Here is a 24,493-nt window from a genome sequence, read left to right as displayed (position 1 = left end):
TATTCAAACTCTGGCCTGGAAGCTTTTTTCTAGATTGTGGTATTCAAAATTCATGAGGCGGATCCCACCAAAGCAGGAAACTGGCCCAGAAATGATAGGATTTTTGTAAATAATTAATTTGGGGGCATTTTGTCATTTGCCCTCTGAGCCTTTTCAGGCTTTCCCTGCAAATACAATGTCTTGGAACTCCCTTATGGCTAGAGACAGCAACTAAACCAGTTTCAAAATGTAGTATCAGACTTAATTGATTTGAGTCAAACCAGTATATGAAACATCTGTGCCAGACCCCTACATGGTTCAAGCTGAATCACAGTCCCCAGCATGCTTTCCAGCCCTGAGCTCAGCTGTGCTGTCTGCTCCAGCAGAGAAGTGTTGGGGTGGGGGAGGGGAGACAGGGACTACCCACCCCCAGGCAAACCCCTGCTGGGGTCTGGGGCCAGGGAGTGGGGTTAAACTCTCCCCCCCGTTAAACCCCTGTTCCCCTGAGTACAGAGCTGCCTGCCCTACTAAATGTATAGAAACTTACTTCTGGCTGTGGACTACAAATCCCAGAGGCACCTGGAAGCAGGAAGAGGAAGTGATGAGCAAGCCTGCAGAGTCCTGCTGCTCTGACCTTGGTAGCAGCAGGAAGAGGAAGTGAGCACACAGCCCTTGCTAGCTATGTGCCAGAGAGCTGTGTTGTAGAGCCTCTCAGCTTCTGGCCTGAGCTACTGCAGGTATGTGTCTGAATTTCCTGAATCAAAAGTAAATGTCTGTTCGTTTGTTTTTCAGTTTAATCTTTGCAGCTTAGACTAACTCGCAAAGACTGAATCGATTCAGCCTTGGGCTTTTTGACTGTTTGCACTTGTCCTAAAAGGTCTGGGACAGACATTGTGGAAACTGGTTTGAACCAAGTCAGTTAAGTCTGATACTACATTTGACTAGATTTATCTCAAACCAGTCTAGGCCATTTTGAAACTGGTTTATGTGCACTAAATGCCTGTTCTGTTATAGGCTTAAACCAGTTTCTGATAATTTAAACTAGTTTATGTGTAATGTCTTTCCCTAGCCAAAACAAGAGACTAGAAGTGCTCTCTCTTCTCTATTCACTTGAGGCTAGGAGATGAGGCTTCCAGATACCAAGAAATGCTCAGTAAATGCCTGGGGACAACATTATTTCAGTCTCTACCTGCTTTCACTTTACCTATAGGAGTGACTGGTCTTTGCCAGCAAAGACTTGCATTCATTCAGTCATCCCTGCAGATAGAGACATAGGTCCTGTGCTCTGCACGGCTACATCGTTATCATGGCTGCAAGTGTTCCCAGTAGGGAGGTCCACCAGGACCCTAGGAGGAAGGTTGAAGTGCTGCTGCTTAAGCTGAAAAAGCTAGCACTGTTACTCCAGGCTGTGGCAAGCTTATCAGCTTCTCTATGTAGCATAGCTACTCCCTGAGGAGATCGATCAGTGTGGCACAGTGCATGGGGTACATAGGAGGGTCCAGCACCCAATTACACAGGACTCTGAACAGAGAGAGGGTCACCTGCAGGGAGCATGTTGTAGGATCATGGTTTTGATTTGCCATCTATAATCCTTAATAGCTCTTCCTCCATTAACTCCCTCCCCACTCTAATTATCCCCACAGGTTATGCAAATAGTCATTACTGCCACTTAATGCAGGAATTCCCACAGGCCTACTAATTGGCTTTAAATGAACCAATACTATATACAGCAAAATGACCACCACTACATTTCCCATCCAGCTGCAGGACAAAGGTCAGAGGTCACCCCACACTCCCAGGTATAAAACCTCCCAGTTTCTGCCTTTGCCTCTGTTACAGGGAGACCTAGTTTGCATGGAGGGGGCTTGGGGGGGGGGGGGTGAGTAGCAGCTTCTTGTCTTGCATAATGATCTCCATGAATGGCAGGAGATGATGCTTATAACCATGTGTATGGTGTTGTGCCCTGCGCCTGCCTTCTCTGGGTCCTGAGGTGCTACCTCTATAAATGACTTCTTAGGGATTCACTCACCTTGGAGCTAATTTCCAGGTCTGCAACAACCATCTTCCATCCTAGCATAGTTCTGCTGTCCAGGATGGGGCTGTTCTCTTACTCCTCTTTCTTCTGCGCGAAGGGTGTGTGTATGTGAAGCGTATGCTTCAACTTAACCGAGGATCTTCCCCCTTCAAAGCAACTTGCTGCCACGTGTGCCTGCAGTGCTGGAGTCTCATGCTTGCCTCAACTTCAGAGCTTTCCTGGCCTCCCAGGTGCATTGCACTGAACAGCCCTGAGGTCCTGTTTTTTGTTTAAGCCATAACTGAAATGGTCCCTCCTTCATTTGGGTGCACTTTACCATTCAGAGTCTGTACTGGCAGTAGCTCATGATTGCTATCACCTGCATCTCTGTGCCCTTCCCTAGATATAGTATTTAAAGCAAAGGCACATCATCTAATACTCCCGGAGCTCTTAGAGTGCAACTGTATCAGTACCTTTCTAATTGCAGCCTCCTTTGCCTTGTCTACTTGGCTAGAGGCCCCCATTTCTCTAAAAGCCATGTAACCCTTGCCCTTAGCATTTCCCTGGGGGTTGTTATTAGCAAGCTCGGAGCACTTTACAGAGGTAGGTGACCCCTGTTTGCAGTGAGGTCCGACGAAGTGGAAGTCAGTAGTAGGAAACTCACACAGCAGGACACTGGCAGGGCCAGAGTCCAGCCCAGAGCCTCTCATTCTCCATCCTGTATCCTGTCCATTGAACCATGCTACAGCCTACACAGCCCTGAGCTAACAGCTTGGGTCTGACTCTCCTCCCATAACAATACATAGCAAAAGCCCTGTGGACTTCAGTGTTAACCGACTGACTCCTTAGCCCATTTCTCCATTGCCCTGCACCTCCTGCAGTCAGCAGTACAAATGAGACGCCAATAGCACAGTACAAATGAGACACAGATAGCAATGGCTCATGGTTGTCCTCTGCAGTGTAATTGTCAGCCTAAGGGCAGGGCAGTGGACAGCCAGGTCCAGCATATCTGGAACTGTTGGGGTGAAAGAATAGAGAGAGGCACCTGTGAGGAAAAGGAAGGTCACTGCCCGCTTAAATGAATTACAGGCAGTGTTGGTATCAGGATGCCGGTGTGGAAGAAATAGTATGTACTTGTGTAATTGCTCTTTAGGGCAGCATGAAGCTGCCTCACCATTGCTACGTTCTGGCTTGTGAGAATACCACCTTGTAACCTCAGCGCTCTCTTAATGTAGGGCTGCGTGTGCGAATGGCTGGGTATAAACATTTGTTCTCTTCCTGGCAGACTTTCCCATGGTCTCCTAGGCTGTCCTTGGGATATACCAGCCTCAGCGTGGGGCAGGGAGTCCTTTGGGTAAAAGGGAGAGGTGGGTTCACTTGCACGAGCACATCCTCCTGCTTCTGTACCCCAAGAGGCTGTGCTGACCTTGTTTTGCCCAGGCTGAGAGGGAGGAGGGCATTTCTATGGCCTCGTGCTTGCTGAGGGCCTTGACGCATCTTAGCTGGAGAGACTTTCCACGTGTATGTTGTGCACTGGATAATGACGTTTTCTCTTGTCCCATGAGTCGGTGTCTCCTCACTGCTACCCTGTCTGTACCTGAGTCTGGTGCCCGTGGACATGGTTTAATGCCTTAAAACTGCCCATTCTCTGCAATCCCAGAGCTGACCTGCTATAGATGCCTTGAACAGTTAAATGCACGGAGAGCTGAGATAGCCCCTGGGCCGGAGGAGAGTGAATCTTATGAAAGGTCAAAGAAAGGAGGGTGGCAGTTAGATCTGTGGGAGATTCTTCCACCAAATAACATTTACTGAAAAATGCAGCATCCAGCCCACTGGGTTATTTGCCAAACTGACCCAAATTCACAAACTACTTCAATAGTGGTTAAATAAAACAGCTTCATTTGAGCCAGGGGAAGTTTTCTGTTATGTTTGGACAGAGAACAAAGCCTTTGCTTCCAGTTAACTCGAAACAATGAGGTTTTTGTTCACCCAAACAACACAGCTCTAGGGAAAGCTCGTGGGTGATGACAGGTGGGCTGTGGTGTTGTCCAGAGAGATGACTGTCATTATTTTTTACCTTTCTGACCCTTGCCTTGTCCTCTTGCCAGCTTTCCCTTTGCTTGGGTGTTCATGAGGGAGAAGTTGGATGCTGTTTTTTAGGGGTCCCAGGGTAAGTTCTCAGCTGGCGCTGGGACGACACTGGAGAAGTGGCATTGAACCACAAGGTTCAAAGGAGGCTCGTGAGCGGTACATCTGTATAGCTCTATTTCTTGCATTTGTCAATAGGATGAAAGGCTTTGGCTCAGCTGTTGCTGGCGAGCCCCAGTCCTGTGGCAACCCTTAATGAGCTGTGCCTCAGCTGTGACCCTCTTATACCATCATTAGGCAGCTGGCCAGAGCGGGCACGGCTTCCGCTCAGCAGAGATTTGAAGCTTGTGCTGAACTGCTTTGCTGAATCGGGGCCTATAGCGAGACATAGCTGAGCAGCCACTTTCAAAAAGGGGCAACTATAGTAAGAAGCAACTATATGGAAGAAGCAACTATAGTAAGTGGTGAGGCTTGAGAGTGACCCATCAGAGGGTGAATGAGGAGATTGTGTGGTCTGGTTCCACTGTTTAGCTGGGGCCGGTCAGCAGCATCTCAGCAGCTAGCAAATGCTCCCCCAAGACTGTCTCATCCGTTGTTCCCAAGCAAAAGGAAACTGCAGAATTTGTCCCAATGTGACTAATTATGGTTGACATCTTGGTAGCATCTGTGAGTCACAGGTGTAGGCCAACATCCCACAGCGGTAGGAGATGTAAAATAGCAGGACCAAAAGGTGGTCAGTAAAGAGCTTGGCAGTGGTCACTCTTCACCCAGCTTCTCTGGTGTCCCACGACAGGGGTGGCTTTAGGGTGTTGGGGCCCTGGGCAAGAGAGTCATTTGGGGCCCCTTAGAGGCTTAATTTTGATGATCTATAAGCAAGTTGGACATTTGTTGCAAATGTTTGAGGCCCCGTGCAGTTTGCCCTCCCCTATGGCCGCCACTGCCCATGACCAGTGTCTGCTGTTACCATTGATGAGCAGGGGGCATGTTCGAGTGCTTATTGCTAAGAGTTGGCAGGTACTAGATCTCATTGTGTTCCCGGTCCTGACACTGATTCCCTGTGAGACATTGGACAAGTCGCTTTCCCAGTCTGGGCCTCTGTATTTCCACCTGCAGAACAGGCATAGAAAGGACATGGGGAAGCAAAGCAAAATGGTTTGAGATCTCTGGGCAAACTTTGCCCCCAAATCTTCATGGCTAAGGAGGTTTTAAAATGGGCAAAGCTGAAGGGAAAGACAAACCAGGCATCCGGCAAAAAATATGGAGACTTTTTTTTCCCCCCACTATTTAAAACAAAATCAAACCTAATTCGGAAAAAGCTTAGCACACTTCTCTCACCCGCATAAATTACCCAGGCTGTTCGATGTTTGCAGAATCGGAGTCTAATAATCTAAACTGCCAAGCAAAATGAATACATGTGGGGGGGGACCCTAGGAAGATGCAACAGTGTTTGCTTTTCCAATAGACACGCAAACACGCACACACCAATACAAACAGCGGCAGGAGGCGATGGAGATTAAAATGATTTTAAAAACAAAGGATGTAAATCCATACAGGAAGTGGTCTTTCCACTTAATACTGATACAAGTTTCTAAATACTTCCCAGCTGGCTAAAATGTCGCTTTCCCTCCAGTGTGGAATATGTTGACCAAAGTGAAACGGTTTTAATTTTGCATTGCCATTTGCCGCGATGAATTTTGACTTTGTATTAATTACCTCGAAGAAATTGAGCAGGCTTTTGGCTGGAAGATGGCCAAAACCGAAACCTGTTTTTTAATTTAATTTTTTTTTTTTTCCAATTAAAACCTGAAAATTTTCTAGGAAAGCAGGCACTTCCCCTGAAAATCTGCATTTTTGTTGCATACCCAATATTCCATTGCAGAAAGACATGCGCGGGAGGTTTTCTGACTGGTCGTATCCACAGCTGAATTTAAATGAATTATAAGCACAACCCAGCAGCAGTGCGGCAACTTATACGCAGGGGCTGAACTTCTTGCTTTCCTGCTTCGTCGCATCCTTTGGCCTGTTTCAATCGGAAGCTCCTTGGGGCTAGAAAGATGTCCCTTCCCGGTTGTCTGCAAAGCTAAATGGATGCTCCTAACGGAGCTGAACAAGTTCTGCATGGTGATACTGGACTCTACAGACGGTGCCGCTTACCCGTCCACGATCTATTTGAGAGGATCATGCAATGATCTTCAGGATGGTTTTCAGGATGATTTCTGCAGAGGACTCTTGCTCTGTGGATTGTACCAATTAGTTACAACAATGTAAGAGCTGATGCGTGGAGTTTATTTTTGATTGGGCCCCCGCGTGTGCTTGGTTTTCAGAAGTGCTGAGCAGATATGACTTCAGTCGAGATCGATGAGGACTGAAGGTGTTCAGCAACTCTGACAGGGAGGCCTGTAAATCTCAGGGTGTGTTTCTGTTTGGAGGTTGAGCCTTGAAGTCAGGGGCTTTTCTCCTTGTGTGGCTCTCATTGCCATAGCATACAAGTGGTGATGCCAGGTTTACCCTGGGTGTACTGTGCTGGAGAGGGAAGCGTTATTTTCCCTATTTTTCCAGAGGATTGAGGTACAGAGAGACTGGGCGTCTTGCTATAGTCACACAGGGGCTAGGGACAGACATTGCACACAAACTGGTTTAAGTGATCAGAAACTGGTTTAAATCTGTAACAGAACAGACATTCAGTGCACATAAACCAGTTTCAAAATGGCCAAAACCGGTTTGAGATAAACCTGGTTGAATGCCCACCCCGGGTCTTAGTTGGCTAACATTGTATTTTCTGTCACCTAGTTGCGTTCGCCTTCTCACCCCCATCCCTCTTATGTTAGTCCCTTGCTCGGGCGCTCTGTATTTCCCTACTGGCTTTGACATCTTTTTGGTTCATGACACTTAACATCCACTAATAAAATTCAATCTGATTTGGCTCAAACCAGTTTATGCAATGTCTATCCCAGACCAGGGAGACTGGACTGTGGTCTGTGAGGAAGGAGGTTGGCTTTGTGGTTAAGACTCTTGACTGATCTGTAGACTCCTTGACTAACATTGGGCAAGTTGGACCCTGTTTCAGTTCCTTCAGTAGCATGGGAATGAGGGTGCCCTTCTTGGGTCCTGGGAGGAGACATTATTTCACATCTGTTGGGCTGTCAGGGTGGGGGAAAAAACAAATGTTGCACTGTTTTCAGCAATATCTCTAATGCCTGTTTGTTGTTAAAGGAGTCAGAGCTCTGGGCAGAAGTGATATCTTTTATTAAACCAACTAGATATTTGCAAAGAAATTCTTTCATTGCAAGCTTTTGGGCACACTTGCCCATCTTCAGGCATAGGAGAATGCAAAGATTGTAAAATTTCTCCTTGGTGGAAATGAAACGTCATATTTCTGGGTGTGTGCGCCCCAAAAGGTTGCAAATAAAGACTTTTTTTTTTTTGCAACTATCTAGTTGGTTTAATAAAAGAGATCTCCTTTGCCAGGAGTTCTGATTCCTTTTGTCAGCAGACCAATATGGCTACAACCTGTATCCCTGTTTATTGTTCATGTCTTTTCTTGGAGGTGTCAGATAGTCACGCTAGAGCTGCATGGGAAACGTGGGCTTTTTTCTGTCCTGGGGAAAAAGTTTTGAGCTTCCGAAATGTTTTACTATGATCAAATTGTGTTGAAAAATTGAAATGTTAGAAAACTTCAGAAGCCAACAATCCCCTTCCCAAAATGTGGCCAGGCCAGTTGAAATGTTTCCTGTTGGCACATTCAACATGTTTTGCTTCCACTTTGATACGTGTAGTTTAACTGTTCGTTTCAACGTCCAAGTTGATTATAGTGAAGTAGGGTGGTTGTTTTTTTTTTTTTTTTTTTTCAAACAGAATTGATGTTTCTCATTTAGTAAAATATCACAACAGGACATTTGAGCAGTTTTATGACTTTTTTTTTTCCCCCCAAGATTTCTTTTGGAATGAGGACTGCAGAAAAGGCAGATCGTGTTCTGACAGGGAATGGGTCATATGCGACAGGACACATCAGTCCTTCCCGGACTGCGCTGCATGGCCTTGTACAATGATTGTGCTGCATGGGTATTGTGTGCATGTCTTATCCTGGGACAGGAGGGGATAAAAGGTGGTACCATCAGCTGATTAATCAGGGGCAATCAGAAGGGGATAATTACTCCTATAGTTCACATTAACTGATGGGGGATGGGGCCTTTAGGCACGTGGCCTCCTTGCATTCATCAGTCCATCACTTGTGTCATTGGCAGCCAAGTGCTTTACCAGCTTCAACTCATTTAATTTGGGGATGCCTAGCCTGAGAGGGAATTGTTCTTCCCATGTTCCCAATAGAGGAGCTGAGACATGGATGTGCCGCCAGTCGGGTAGATCTGGTGGCAGAACCCAGGCGTCGGGTTGACCAGCAATCTGCTCTAATCACGAGACTCAATTTCCCCGTCTCGAGAACCAGAACCCAGGTGTTGTGACTCCTACCACTGCCACCGCTCAGCAGCCCTGCTCTCATTTTTAAATGGGCCGGGAAGAAGCTTCTTCCCTAGCGTGCACATGTGCCCTCCACCCAGACCTGAGCGAGCTGCCTCCCCTGCTTCGGCAGTGGTATGTGAGTCAAGGAAACCTCCAGTGGCTTGGATTAGTTGAGCAGATTCTGCTGTGTCCCCCTCGCCTTCCTCTTCTACCATTTGCTCCTTGCTTTCGTTCCATGGAGCCTGGTCCTCCACAGCCACCCGTCCCCAGCCCGCTCCAGAAGGCTGGAGTCTGAATTTGAATAATGAATTCTGTTTAAGACTGAAAAGCTCTGAGTTCCATCTGTAACAAGACTCGAAATAATTACAGCTGATGATTGCCTGGTACCTCAGCCAGAAAAAACAGAACAGATTTTGGCCGCCAGCAATTACAAGCGGCACCCGCTTGAGCACAGAGAGAACTTTTAAATGAATACATGAATACATTTTGGCACATCAGAAGGATCCAGCATTTTGGGGTGGGGAGTGGCAAAGGGAGAAGAGAAACCCAGGAACTTTGTTGTGCTCTGCCACTGTCACCCAAAAGCTCACCAGAGAGTTGGCCTCCCACATGGGACATGCCAGGTGGTAGATGCATCTCCGCATTAAAGCAAGGACTTGCCTTGGGTAAGTGGGTTCTGATGCAATTTCTTTGCCTCCATTTTTCTGAGCAGGGACTAGATCACTCCCACCACCACCACTGGGACCCCCGTAGGTCCCAGGGGAGGTGCACCCAGGCCTAGGGTCAGTGAGGACCTAGTCCAGGAACTTCTGGAGGGACTGGACGTATTTAAATCAGCTGGTCCTGATGACCTCCACCCCAGAGTGCTGAGGGAATTGGCACATGTCATTGGGGGACCCCTGGCACGGCTTTACGAGCACTTGTGGTGCTCTGGCAAGGTGCCAGAAGACTGGAAAAGGGCCAGTGTGGTTCCCATTTTCAAAAAAGGGAGGAAGGACGAGCCAGGAAACTATAGTCCTGTTAGTCTTACCTTGAGCCTGGGTAAGCTTTTTGAGAGCATTATCCTGGCGCATGTCCACGTGGGGCCAGCAGGGGAAGTTACGCTTAGGGGCAACCAACATGGGTTCATTCAAGGCAGGTCCTGTCAGACCAACCTGGTGGCCTTCTACGACCAGGTCACAAAATCCTTAGATGCAGGGGTAGCAGTGGACGTAGTCTTTCTGGACTTCAGGAAGGCCTTCGACACTGTCTCTCGCCCTATTCTCATTAAAAAACTAAGGGACTGTGGCATCGACACCTACCCAGTCAGATGGGTCACTAACTGGCTGGAGGGCCGCACCCAGAGAGTGGTGGTGGACAGGTCTTATTTGACCTGGAAGGATGTGGGCAGTGGGGTCCCCCAGGGCTCGGTCCTCGTGCGTGCACTGTTCAACAACTTCATTAGTGACTTGAACGAGGGGGTAAAAAGCACCCTGTTCAAATTCGCAGATGACACTAAGATGTGGGGGGATGTGGGCATGCTAGAAGGGAGGAATAGGCTGCAATTGGACCTAGACAGGTTACAGGGGTGGGCAGATGAGAACAGGATGGGTTTCAACACTGACAAGTGCAAGGTGCTGCACCTGGGGAGGAAGAACCAGCAGCATACCTACAGGCTGGGGAACTGCCTTCTGTCAGAGACAGAAAAGGATCTTGGAGTCATTGCTGATGCCAAAATGAACATAGGCCGACAGTGTGGGGACGCGGTCAGGAGGGCTAACCGCACCTTGTCATGCATCCACAGATGCATCTCGAGCAGGTCCAAGGAGGTGATCCTCCCCCTCTACGCGACACTGGGTCAGGCTGCAGTTGGAGTACTGCATCCAGGTCTGGGTGCTGCACTTCAGGAGGGATGTGGACAGCATGGAAAAGGTCCAGAGGAGGGCCACCCACATGATTGGGGGCAGCAGGGCAGGCCCGACGAGGAGAGGCGACGGGACCTGAACCTGTTCAGCCTCCACAAGAGAAGGCTGAGGGGGATCTAGTGGCCTGTTACAAACTAGTCAGAGGGGACCAGCAGGTATTGGGGGAGTCCCTGTTCCCCCGAGCACTACCAGGAGTGACTAGAAATAATGGCACAAGCTGGCAGAGGGTAGATTCAGACTAGACATCAGGAAGCACTACTTCACTGTCAGGGTGGCTAGGATCTGGAACCAACTTCCAAGAGAAGTGGTGCTGGCTCCTCCCCTGGGGGTCTTTAAGAGGAGGATGGATGAACACCTTGCTGGGGTCATTTGACCCCAGTACTCTTTCCTGCCATGGCAGGGGATTGGACTTGATGATCTGCTTGGGTCCCTTCTGACCCGACCAACTATGAAACTATGATAGGGAAAGGTGCAAGTGTGGGCCTGACAACCTGACTTGAGATGGAGGGATTGAGCCCGGAAGAAGAGGAGCCCTGCCGGAGATCCCAGAGCAGGGCAGAGGTTTCTTTGCATACTGCCAGTGGCCTTGGAGACCTCTGAGGGAGCGGGTATTTGTCTCTGAGAGAGTGAATGCAGGAGCCAGGGAGATGTTTCTAGCTGGACCTTGCATGATGCTCAGAGGAGCTGAGTGCTGCCTTATTTGGGGACATAGATCTATGTAGGGAGATGCTCTTCATGCATGGTGTGGTCTCATGGCCAGTGGCTGAAACAATGTGGGAGGAAGGAGGAAGCAGAGGCTACTTGGCATGGAGCCCGAGTGGGAACTGGTCCATGCAGCCAGTCTCCATACTACGTGCACTGACACAGTGCTTGGAGGGCACCCACAGGGTACAGAGACCCCCTGCAACAGGATTCATTGGCTCCTACGTGCTGCTGAGAGCATGGGGCTACTCCTGTGATGCTGCTGTCCTGGTGCCTCTGACCTCTGGTATGAATGCAGCCAAGTGGAGCCTGCTAACGGTGCTTTGTGTGGGTCTCCTTTGTGCTGTTCCTGTCTCCTCTTTCAAGCTAATCGGGGGTTATTTAAAGTCAAAGTCCTGGGTTCACCATGGGACCACTGACTGAAGGACTTGATTCTCATCTGCAGGCTTCAGGATGGGAGCTCCTTGCTCTGTAGAGCAAGAGTCAGGACAAAGTGTTGTCCACATCGCAGTTCAAGAAATCTGGAGTGCAGTCTCCAGTGTGCCATATGGTGGCTAGACTGCTTAGCAAAAGTGAAGAGCTCTGCTAGGCCTTATATACTGGTCTGGACCAGCTTTGCTGCCTGGGATATGTGTTGTCTATGTTGAAGGTGAAGGCAGCTGTTGTCTGCTGGATTTCATGCACAATGCATTGACCCCAGGCTGCTAGGTAAGCTGCTGACAGGGCTACAGGTGAGCAAAGACTTTGGTGGCTGTGACCTGAAGGTTAGTTTTACTGCACCCAGAGGCAGCCTTTAAGCAAAGTGTAATGTGGCTCAGTCAATAAAATACTGGTTTGAGATGCAGAGATTTGGCCTTTCCTCTTGGCTTTAAAACTAGCTGGCTGTGTAACAGTGGGCAAGGCATTGCCCTTCCTTAAGTCTGTGTGCTCATCTATGAAATGGGGTTATTAATAGACACATGGGAAATGTTTTGTGACCTAGGAATAATAGGAATCAGAGATTACTCTTTCAGTTAGTCTTGAAGCACTCTTTTCCCCTCTGTATATAGCATAGAAAGGAGGTGGGTTTGGTGAAACTTTGCAGACAAGTTGGGGGATAAAGTTTCTCTCCTGAGTACTTGCAGTTTGTGTTAGACACAGAGGTTATTTACATCAGTGATTGGCATCTTCTTTTATTCACGCACAGCAGCAAGCACCCAAGCTGCTGGAGATGCCGTCAAATATAAAAATGAGAAAGGGAAGCATTATCCCATTCCATAGCTGCTTTTCTGAGGCTTGAGTCTGTGTTTGTGTAAAGTTGCACTTGTAAGCTGACCCCTTCCATGGTATTGATGGAACAAGATGGTATCCAGGTGTCTGGACAAAGCTTGGCTCATTTTGTCCCATATAAATATAATGGGAACTATTCTATACGTATATACTGAGACGTATAAAATTTTTTATTGAACTTCCTGGTTCTTTTTAAGACTGGACGTGCCAAAATAAAACCTGAAAGCCTGTTTCTATGGGCTTGCCAGACTCCTGAGGGTTTATTTGGTTTAATTATACTAAGTGATAAGTAGCTGAGCTTTCAAATAGCAGGGCGATCTCAGGACCAAGCCTGGAGTTGGGAAGTCACAGAATCATAGAAAACGAGGGTTGGATGGGACCTCAGAAGGTCACATCTAGTCCAGTCCCCTGCTCAAAGCAGGACCAGCCCCAGCTAGATCATCCCAGCCAAGACTTTGTCTAGCTGGGTCTTAGAAACCTCCATGGATGAAGACTCCACAACCTCTCTGGGTAACCTGTTCTAGTGTTTTACTACCCTCCTAGTGAGTTCCCCTCCCCTCCCCCCCCCCCCCCCCAATATCTAACCTCAACCTCCCTTGATACAACTTGAGCCCATTGCTCCTTGTCCTGCCATCTGCCACCACTGAGAACAGTCCAGCTCCATCCTCTTTTGAACCCTCCTTCAGGCAGTTGAAGGCTGCTGTTAAATCCCCTCTCAGTCTCCTTTTCTCTAGACTAAATAAACCCAGTCCCCTTGGTCTTTCTGCACAAGTCACGTCCCCCAGGCCCTGACCCATTTTTGTTACCTTCCACTGAACTCTCTAATTTGTCCACATCCTTTCTGTAGTGGGGAACCCAAAACTGAACACCGGACTCCAGATGAGTTTTAATCTGATTTTTCTGGAAAGGATCTGACACCATAGCACATTTTCATTTCCCCTGAATGGCAGCAATTCTGCAGCTCAGAATTGGTCTGGATGGAGAGCCCAGACAAAGAAGATAGTTTTGATGGAAGGAGCAGCACCATAACTATTCCCCAAGCATCTCTCCAATACTGGACTTCCCAGACGTTCAGCTGAACAGGAATGATAAGACACCGTAATAGCATCGTCTGATGGCTCCCAGCCCATTTACAGGCTGCTGCTGCTGGTCTGGCCCTGTGCAGTTCTTCCTGTACCTCTGCTCAATTTGCCCATCTGTAAAAATGGGATAATATAAGAGGGGGGAAAAAAAGTATTGTTTCATTGAGGTGGATGCTTTCTAACTAGGCTCAGCTGGAATATTTTAGTTGACTGCCTTGCTTTAGGGAAGGTGGAAGAGGTCATGAAAATAGTTTAACATTTGCTGTGTGCATTGAGCATGTGTGTTGCTATGTGAGCTGTGTCCCGTTGCAGTCCAAACCCCAAACCTCTCTGAGTTTCCTTGTTGCTAACACACCATGCTTTCTCTCCTGAGAGTGCCTGAGTTTTGACAGTGTTTAGGAGGCTGTTTTCTTTGCCCCCTAGAGCGTGACTGCCTGAAGCTGGGTCATGTCTGCTCAGGAAACACGTGGACAGCGCCTGTGGAAATCGCCCGGGGACTGTAAGAACATTACACTGCATCTTTTCTCCGCGCACCAAAATCCCATGTGCTGTGAATTGTCCTTGTGTAATGTGTCTATATTCATCACTTCTCCCTTATCTTGTTCAGCTCCAATCTACACGTATCTGCTTAGTTCTCCTCTGTACCTTAAATTCTCTTTTATCTCCAAGAGTGTCATCGAGGAGCTTGGAGGCACGGCCTGAGTTTCCGTCAGACATAGCGGCTAAAAAGTGCCCAGCGAGGCACGTAGCATGCTGGCGCTCCTTAGTCTGGAGTGCCTGCTTTAGCTGTCCTGCGGCAGAGCTTAGAGAAGAAGGATGACATCCTCTCCTTCATCCCCCCACTTCTGCCGTAGGGCCTGTTGGAGTCGGGTGATCGGGCAATGAGGGCTCTCCATTGCCAGTAGACCCGAATCTGCTGCCCGTTTAGTATTATCACTTCCTCCTCGTGGGGTGGCTCTCAGTTGTCAAGTCGAGATGTGCTACTGGTGGGAGGGATCATTTGTGAACTTCGACAGAGCTGGCAGCTAGAGGGCAGGAGCCTTATATCAAAGGGAATGGTTCGGAGAAGGAGCCCAAGGTGGTGCAAGGCTGCATATTTTTTTTTTTTTTTTTTTTTTTCCTCCTCTCTGCGTGGGGCTTGAATCCAGGGCAGCGGGTGGGGGAGGATTTCTGCCGTGCTGCCCCTTGGAGGAGGAAAGGGATGGGATTTGGTTGTAAATAAATACACAAAGGTTTTTCATCAAAGCTGCGGGACACAGACGGACTCCATGGTTTTCTTACAAACTGAGTCTCCTTAAGTCCTGGCTCCTATAATTGGGCACGGTGCTGCTAGGTATTCCACGGTGCTCTTGCGGAGACTTTCCGTCCCAGTAGAGCTGGCAAAGAGGTGTTATATTTTCAGAATGCTCGTTCCACATTGCACAGGCATCACAACTCTCTCTTTCCGTCCAAAACGGCTTTTTCAAGCCAAAAACCCTGATTCCTTTTTTAAACTGAAAAATGCTCCAAACCAGAAACACTTCCATTAAAAATAACTGTAGAAAACTGCTGCCCATTTCCCTGCCAATTTACCAAAAGCCCCCTCCCCCCAGCCCTCCTGCCCCGGCGTAGGATCTGTTATTTAATATTTTCAAATTTTAGGGAGAAAAGCTACTTGGCATTTTTGATCGGCTCTTCCCGAAGAACACAAATGACTTGGAGAGAATGGGAGTCGTTATCAGAGCAGGCAGATGCTGTTCAGCTGGAGGGAGGGGTGTCAAAGTTGTGTGTTTGTGGATGGATTAATAGCGAGGAGACAACTTGATTGCCTTTCTCTGAGTGTTTCTGTGTGCTCCGCCTTCGACAGTAGCAGCTTCCAAAGCTGTGAAACTTGTGAATCGGCAGCTCCCCTCTCAGGGTGCTGCCCCGAAGCTAACCCCTCTGTCTTAGCTAATTGCTGCTGTGTTTGGGAGGACGGAAGGAAGAGCTGTCTACGGTGGAAAGGGGAATTTTGCTCAGGTCCGAGGGGGAGAGATTTTCCCCTCTATCCTGAGTGCTTTCTCTTTCTGTAGGTTTGCATCATTTCAGCTGGATGAGGGCAAGCGAGAGATCAGTAATCCGTTTGACTCTCTTCACCTTGCTGATGACGAGGCTTTTTGCTACCGCCGTGAGGAATTCTCAGGGCGCAAAGCTTTCATGGCAACCCGGGGTGACTCTTCCTGCGGTTGAATTGATCCTTTCTGTGGGCCTGCTCCTGCTCCCACTACATAGTGCCTGCAGCTCTTTGCAGAGTAGGTTTCTGCTGAACTGCAAGCGGGGTGGGGGGGTCAGTGATTTTCCTGGCTTATTGATCATGTGCCAGTTGTCTGCAGGGGAAGGGGATATCTGCATTACCTGCTAGGACTTTAGGCTTCTTTATTGGGCCCATGTGGTCTCAGGGGCTGGTTCAACAAAGAATCAGTTGGCTCCTGTGGTTTCTTTCCTCAACCCTAGCCATTCCTTTTCATTTGTTCCATTTGGCTATTAGTGCCAATACCTAGAAAGTGCCGGCCAAGACCTCGAAAGCAATGAATGGCTTGTGGGCACGCAGCTTGAAACCTCTTAAAATGGCCAGTTCTAGCATCTGTGTATCGCTTGCAATCTCTCCGTTGCCCCGTCCCAGTGCATTACTAAACCCAGGCATCAATCCAACAGATTTAAGCTGGTGTTTTTAGTGCTCTCCTCAACAGAGATGCTTTCCTGAATCAGATCCTGGACATCTAGGGTTGTACCATCCTCCTTTCCACATTGAGCGGCCTGCGCAATATGGACAAAGCAATATCACTTAATCGGAACCCAGATAATGGAGACATCTGGTTAACCTGTCCGAGTGGCTGGGAACCAGTTAGCTGCATATTAAATACCCTTTGATTTAATTTAATTGGGACATCCCTGAGACCCTGACGTCCCATAATAAGGACAGTGGGAAGCTGATCAGACAGCTCGTTACCACTCAATTAATGTCACTCTGTACTGCACAGCAGTAACTTTTTAAAAATGTATGTGTGCAACAGAGGCGGAATGGGATGGCGACAGCCGGCGTTCGGCGCGCACGAGGTGACTGCGGCGGAGGGCCCCGTGCGTGTGGCACTCTCCCCAGGCGGGCGCGCGTGCCATTGGAGCGGAATGAGACGATGAACTGCAATTTCTCGAGGTGAATGCCGCCACTTTACACAGTCCAAAATTAGCTCATTTTTAATTTATACGTGCAATTAAAGTGCGCCAAGAATAAAATGCATAAATCTTTAGCCAGGCGGCTGGTTTTTTGAATGCTTCCTTTGTTCCTCCTGATGCAGATAGTTATAAGGGACCTGTTGTGTTTGAAGTATAATTAGTAAGCTGCTCTGCTTTGCACTTAAGATGAGTGGGGTTTTTTTCAGGCTGATCTGATCTCTGCCTGCCCTTGTAACACCTGCACGTTTGCTGGTGCCCGCCAGTATTTACAGGTATAAGGGATTTAAATAACAGGAATATGGGGGAAGCCAGGTGCTGAGGAGTCTAATTGACCTAAACTGCAGCAACAAAATTATCTCCTCTGCTTCTTGTGCCACCATTTGGCAGGTATAAAACAGAGGGCTAGTTCTGTGGCCTTGTCACCTCACGCCCCTTCCCTCCCCTCCCCTCCCCTCCCCTCCCCATGAAGCTGGTAATTCGCATTGCCTTTCCCATTTTACAGCTGAAGTATAGAGAGACTGTGACTTACTCAAGGATGCTGAGAGAGTCGGTGTCCCAGCCTGAATTAGACCTCAAGAGTTTACTGTTTACTGCTCCTTGGCTTGGAGACCTCTAGGCTGCACCTCTCTACCGGGATGTGTATGTGACTGAGTGTTTGGAATGAGGTAAAACCATGGTGCTCAATCTCCAGCTCCATGCTTGTCATTTGGCCCTCTGAGCTCCCCACGCATCAGGAAATTTGGCAGCAGGGGAGTAGTGGGAGCATTAATTGCTGCAGCAGAGCCTAGAGCTGGGGCAGTTAACGCTGCTGCTGCACCCCTACCACCGCCAAATGTCTGCACCTTTGGGGAGCCCAGTGACATGGAGCTGGACCAGTTCATGCAGCTGGATCTACTGGTGGGGATGGGTTGATTTAGCAGATTGCACCTGTGTACTGGCACTGCATGTTGGTCCAGCCTGCACACTGGCCCTGCATCACTCATCCAGCCCATGAGGGTGGATCAGTTGTACACCACTGAGCTTAATGAATGAAAATGGAGCTTTTAAGGAGTGTTAAAAGGAACTACACTAAGTGGAGAACTCAGTCTCTGAGCTTCTGTCCTCCCTAGTCCCCCAGGTGGATGGGAATGTGCTGTCTCTCCCATGCAGTGCCAGGTGAGGAGCATCCAAGCCTGCTTTCATGGGCTGATGCTCTTCTATGAAGCTATAAATTGGCTTCTCATAGGTGCCACATGCATCCCACAAAGCCCTGCCTTGATAGCAGAGATAGCTTAGACCATGAGATAACCCAAAGCTTAACTACTGGACTGAAAGTCTGATGGTCTTCTGGAGCATAATCAAGGGCTAAGCGTGTCATGCAGCTAAGAGTAGAAATGAAATGTGTCTGAAGGGCCCCAGTGCCTGTGACTCCTTTAGGTTGCCCGGTATCTGAATTGAACCCTGAGGGGTTACCTATCTCTGCAAGGAAGAAGGGGGCAGCTTTCTATTTAAAGGCACAGGATGTTGAAACCAGGATTGCAGCATCTCTTTTCCTTTCCATAGTCAAAAATGCGTCACTTATTTAGGTTGGAGCAGCCTTGAGGAGAAGTGGAGGGCTTCTCAGTCAGATGGGCCTTGCCTTCTGCTCTTTGAGAGCTTTCTGTCTTTCCACCCCATCCCCTTGGATGCCTGGGCAGGCCCCATGCAGTGTGTCATGGCCGAAGACTAATTTAATGACTTCTCTTTTCCCTGAGGGGTCCTGGTTTGCTACAGAGACAAGCACTCCTTTACATGCAGGTGCCCCTCATCTCTGCTCTGGGGCTCTGATGAGGGTCTGGGTTATCCAAGCAGCATCTCCTGGTTCCCCAGGCAGAGGGGTAGGGCTCCAACACCAGCAGGTCTGTTGTTCAGCTCCTTTTACCCATACGTCTTTGTCAACTGTGGATTCATTTAAGGTCCAGGGTAGGTTTTTTTTTTTTTTTTTTTTTCCCTTGCTTTTTTTTTCCCCCTTTTTTTTTATTGCATCTGCATGCTCAGTCATGCAAAAAATTACATGATTTCAGAGATTCATCCGACTCAAGACTTGGAACGCAAGGGCTGCTTAGTACTGCCATAACCATTCAATTAAGCCAGGCCCACAAAAGAGATGTACTGGAATAATACAGCCTTTACTTAAAAGCTATTCTGTCCTGTTCTGAGCACCCCGCAGAGAGAACGTGGTCCTTCCTGAGTTGTGCTGCACGTCTTGGTAGTTAGCAGACACCGCTCACCTTCTGCAGGGGAAATCCTGTCCTTCGTGTGAACTTGTGGTCATGAGAAGGGGGACCCTAGGCTAGAGTACAAGGATCAACGTTATCCCTTGACAGTGGCTGTGAACCCTAGTAATTTCCCTTCTTAGCTTGAAATAGCTTTAGTTGTATTGTGGTAAAGGTCAGAGGGCCCCAGTTGGGGATTGGGACCCTCGTATGCTGGCTGCTGTGCCCATGCATGGTAGAAAAGCAGTGCCTACCTGGAGGAGCAGTTGATTTGAGCATGTGAATACAGACAGAAGTGGGGAGAAAGTGAGCAAGCAGGATTATCTCGGTCTACTTGCCTCCTTTCAAGGGAAATTTTGGAACAGCTGGAGCAAGGACCGGGGCTCCTTTCCTTGGTCTGCTGTGGTTTTGCTACGTGACATCACGCAAGTCGCTTCCCACTCCCTGCTGGCTCAGTTTGCCTGTCTTTGCTCAAACACCTGGCCTTCCAACAGCTTTTCCCCCAAAGGCATAGCGAGCAGCCTGCTCACCTGTTGCCCTGCAGCAGCCGAGCTGAGCTGCTAAACCCGGTTGGATTACGAGCACTCCTGATTCACGGCACAGTCCCAGGCCTGAAATAAGGGACAGCATCACAGGTGCTAAATGTCACTCCCGCAGTATCATTTACCTGAGTCGCTAAACTCTGCAGAAGGTTTGCAGAGCACATGTCAAGCTTGCAGTCCAACGCCCTTTATATTTAGGATCGTGATTGTTGAAGTAAATCTGTGGTTACAATGTGAAAGGCGGGGGTGGGCAAAGGAAAGTGATTTCTTTTCTTCCCTTGAAGAGAGCGGGATAAAACCCTCCACTCCCAATACCGGTTCTATCAGAAAATCCGACTCCACGCCAGCTTTGCCTGGGAGCCAGTCAGATAAAATATTAAGCACAAAGGCTGGAGTGACACGGATACAGCAGACAGAATCAGATGAGTAGTTAAAGGTCTGGTATCCTTTGGGGACGCAGGTGATTGATCAGCCCCTGCAAAAATAAATAACCCAGCTCTTTAGATCTATGTAGCAATTTTAAATTTTTAATAAATCTGTATGTATGTGAAGGATAAGTCGTCACCCTGTGTGCTGCGCCTGTGATTCTGTGGGTGAATTTATCACCTGCTCCCTTCCAGGGGACTTAAGATCCACCTGATAGACACTGGTGGCGTAATTTAAAATTCTTGTCCCATCATTATCTTGCCGAGGTTGATAGGGAGCCAAGCTAGTTGTCAGCCTTTCTGGGGATGCTCTGACTCCAGAAAGGGTGGTGGAGTGGAGGTTGTGGTAGGAGGATTGGAGGTGTTGGACCTTGCACGCAGCATCCATCACAATCCAGGGATGTGCTGAGAGCAAGGAGTCAGTGGGATTGTGCACTCGCAGAAAAGCAGCACCGGGCATTTCTGGTAGTTAGAAGCTTCTTGAATGGCAGGCAGAAAAACAAAACTGTGCGAGGGGCCTGAATTAGTCTCTCCAGACATCAAGTCTGGAGCTAGGTTTTTGCTCTACGTTTATCTCTTCTGTATGGCAGGGAAGTGGCACTTGATAAAGGCTTGTTTCTCAGCTGCTGGGCTGCGTGGATTAACAGAAGCAATGCACAGCTGTGCCTCCCAACTGGAAGGGTCCTTTTGCCACCACATGGAATAGCAGAGGCTGATCTCACAGCTGTGTAAGGATCCCCATGCTCCTGTATGGTGGGGCTGTGCCGCCCAGATGTTGCTGGAGAGAGAACGGAAGCCAGACAGTTGGGCTGCACACAGCTGTAAGCCCCTAGGTGTTATACTGCAGAGAAGAACAAGAGGGACACAGTGGGGTGTTGTAGCTAGTAGTTGTGCACTTGACAACACAACCAACTGCTGGGTCATAGAGCCAGAGGCCTGCAAGCAGAGGGGGGATAGGTTAGGGGCAGATCTGAAATGTGCACATCCTTAAATTGTTTTGGGAAGGGAAGGTGTGAGCTGAGCAAGGGAAGAGAGAGAACTTGGCCACAGTTCAGCTAGCACTGCGACCTTCAGGGCACCGGGAAATAATGGCACCAGAGGAGCTGCATCTGCAAACTGATTACGGCAACTTCTGCCATTGAGGGCATTGCCAGCCTTTCACCTGAACTTCCCAGCAGATGATACGTCTGGCAGCGGGGGGATGGAAGCAGGTGATATTAGCAGCCGCATTTGGACGCGGTACAAAACGTTGTTTAATTTGTTTCCTTGGCTGCTTAGAGTGAAATGTGGAGGTTCATTTCAGACTGAGACGTGTGGGGAAACAGGCACGGCCTCTCCAGAGTGAGGGCTGCAGATGGGGAGGCTGGATTTTTCCATCCTGCCCTCTCCCTTCTCCAAAAAAGGAGCAGATGGTCTCTTCTCTACACACGTGGGTAGGACAATCAAATAGTTTTTGCTTAGAGGGGGCTAGTGACTTTCTCCACCCACCTCTACTCTTGGAGTCGTTGGCCTGGGCAGACAGTCCAGAGCGGTGGCATTGGAAGGCTGTAGCTTGCTTGAGGTCCAGGAGAAGGGGAAACACTTTCCTGTCCTACAAGGCAAAGGGTGGGTTGGAAAAAGGAAAAAAAGCCTCGTCTGGGCAAGAGCCTCTTGCCTGGGTGTTGATGTGCAGTCCTGTATACTAGAGGTTCCCAAACATTTTCTTATTGCATACCCCCTTCCAGATTTACTGGCTGTCCATGTACCCCTACCAGCATATATTTGCACTTCAATACCAATTATTATTATAATGAAAATTAAATCTGCCATTACACAAGTTCTCCCACATACCCCCCCAGAGATGTCTTGAGTACCCCCACAGGTACAAGTACCACTGGTCGGGCACCCCTGCTGTATACAAATGACCTTTCACCTTCTATTAGTGCAACAAGGGGTTTCTCCCATGGTAAGAGCCCCAGTACCATACATCTACCCTGGATGAGCAGCTTGCCTACACCAACGCCCACAAGATCTGGGATGGAGATATTGCATGGACAGAACTGGAAGAAGGGAGATTCGAGGAGCATCACGCTTTCTTGCTTTACCAGAGGGACAGCTGGTGGGTTGAAGTACTTCATGCCTGTGTGTCAGCAGCTGCGGTGCCTGGGTATCTGTGCAAAGGCTGGGGATTTTCAGAGAGCAAAGCAAGCAATGTGAAATTGCTTTAAATTAATCGGAGCGTTTCCCTTGCTTGCTAAAATTGCAGGTGGAGCTGCTGGTAATGCCTGGAGTTAAAGGTGCCTAATACTTTCCAATCTAAGTCCCAGTTTCTGGCTTTCAGGGTGAAATTGTCTGGGCTTGCTCTCTGCCTTGGGCTGAAGGGATTTCTTTAGAAAATATCAGCAGAAATGCTCTGGCCATTTCTGAGCCCAAGGTTAAGCAAAAATAGATGGTTTTGCCAATGATAACACTTCCCTGTAACTGCTTAAAAAGCTCTAGTGCCTCCGTGCTTTACAGTGTGAATTGGCCAATGTCTGGACAATCGTCCTGAGGTCAGAGAGGTGCCTTTCTCTCTGGAAATCCACCCAGATTTGGCAGAGTTATAATGCCCAGGTTGTAGTGCCATTTGCATGTGCTTAGTTGGGTTGGCTCCAAGGTCTCCCTGTGCTAAGCAGGTCCTTGCCCTACAGAAATCTTGAAGGCCTCCTGGGAGCCAGAGGCAACCAGGATTCAGCATTTCTGAATGTAAAGGTGTTTTCCTATGCATCTTTTGCTGTAGCTTGTACATGTGCATAATCTGTGTGCATGGAGGTTGATCAATCAGGTGGTCAAGGTGAAACACCACCGGTAGTTGCTGACACTTTGACATGTAAGAACTGGCTTTCACAAGCTGAAGGAGAGGAGCTGGTAATGACACTCCAGTAGTTTTGGAAGTCTCCTAATGAATCTTCCTAATGCCTAGCTATTGCCTTAGACAGCTGGAACCAGAGGACCATGATGTTTGGAGCACGTGATTTTCTGGCAGGAAGGACTTAGGCGCAGTGTAGATATAGATGTAAGTGCATCTATAATTTTAATAAGATGATGCAGGCAAGTTTCATAGTAACTGGTTATCAGCAGCCAGTTGCTGTCCTGAGGCTCAATGAAGTCTGTCTTCCTCCAGAGAGCCAATTCTCAAGGTTTCCTTGGGGTAGCATGTTCTCCCTGTCCTTGACTCTGTCCTGTTTGAGGGTTTGATAGCTGCTCGGACAGCGCGCTTCTCCCAGGCCTCCTGTGTACCATGTAGCTTGTGCATGCTTGCTCACGCTTCCAAAAGTAGCCAGAAAATGCAATGTCCTAAGAGGCTGTGGGTCTGCACGCTGCACAGGTGGCTCTTGTTGGACTGAAGGCATAAACAGGGAGGAGAAATCCTAGACAAAACCATGCTGCTTTTCACCTGTGAGCGGGCAGAGTGATCAAGGCAGTTCCCTATCCTTCTGGAGGGGTGAGGTTTGAGGCCGCTCCCTGTGGACCCAGCTGTAAGTGGGCACTTGGTCATTCAAGCTGATCTGGCCACGTTGCTGCCTTGTGTGCAGCTGGCTTTGGAGATGGGCATGCTCCTAACCTTGCCAGCCTGATGCTCTGCTAAGCTCTGTTGGTCCTTCATTTCACCTTTTCATTTGTGGTGTTTCCAAACAAACTGGTCCCAGGTCAAACCAGCTCTAGAAAGTCCGATCTCCAGCATGGAGATGGGAGTGCTGCCTGAGCAAGGAGAGGGGCAAGAAAGCAGGTCAGGCAGAGTGTGGCTGATGGAGGCATGGCGTTCCCTGCTCTCCTGAGAGATGCTTGTAGTGTACGTGCCAGCTAGACGCGGGACACTGGTGAGGCAAAGAAGAATTGCACAGAGGAGAAGAAGCAGATGTTCTCCCTCAAGGACAGTAAGTGAGCAGTAATCACAGGCACAGAGAGACTACTGTTGAGAACCAGATGGGCTCTGTCAGCAGCTCTCTGAAGCACCATGAGACTCGCAGGACAAGCCTCAACCTTCAGACCAGAGGGAACACGATCAGATGAGTACGTCGCTTTGGATGTGACAGTGGTCTGACAGGGCTGTCCCAGCGCAGCTGCCAGTAATGCAGCTCTCCTAGAGAGAAAAGAGCCCAGAGCATGGCAGCTTTCTTCTAAACAGTGAAAGATATAGGGGCAAATTCGCTCCACAGAGCTGTGCCTGTGAAGAATTTGGCCAACGATGAAATCGTTGGCATCACCTGGACTGGGTTTGTTATCTCTTTGCAGGACAAGAGTGCCTGAAAGGTGTCTGCTCTGGATCACGTCCCTTTGCTGAAGGAATCACTTGGGAAGCCAACAGAGCTTGTTCTTCCTTTGAACCAAGCAATTGTGGTGCCTGAGTATGGAAAGGTCCCTCTTCGCTCTCTCTGATTTGGGGCTTGGGATTCCCTGTTGTGATGAGCCTGAGCAGAGAGCTGGCTAGAGGGGAGATGGACCAAGTCCAGAGGAGAGCCAAGGTGGGAGGCCATGTGGTCTGAGACCCCAGAAAGCTGGGTTGTTTTATTTCTTGTTCTTACATTGAGGTTTTGTTGGAGTCACTTTGCTATCCCCTGCCCACTTTCCCCATCACTGTTAGT

General features: G+C 48.7%; 1 protein-coding gene across 1 annotated transcript in view; it reads left to right on the top strand.

Moving 5' to 3' along the window:
• The first annotated feature begins 574 nt into the window (after positions 1 to 574).
• LOC102574673 (opioid-binding protein/cell adhesion molecule) overlaps positions 575 to 24,493 on the top strand; it is a 749,440-nt gene continuing 725,521 nt past the window's right edge. The window contains exon 1 of the mRNA XM_059719855.1: positions 575 to 716. The gene's annotated coding sequence lies outside the window, so the exon portion shown is untranslated. The remainder of the gene's footprint in view (positions 717 to 24,493) is intronic.

The sequence above is a fragment of the Alligator mississippiensis genome, chromosome 16, assembly GCF_030867095.1.
Source record: "Alligator mississippiensis isolate rAllMis1 chromosome 16, rAllMis1, whole genome shotgun sequence".
Classification (NCBI taxonomy): Eukaryota; Metazoa; Chordata; order Crocodylia; family Alligatoridae; genus Alligator; species Alligator mississippiensis.
This window is presented reverse-complemented; position numbering and strand designations above follow the sequence as displayed.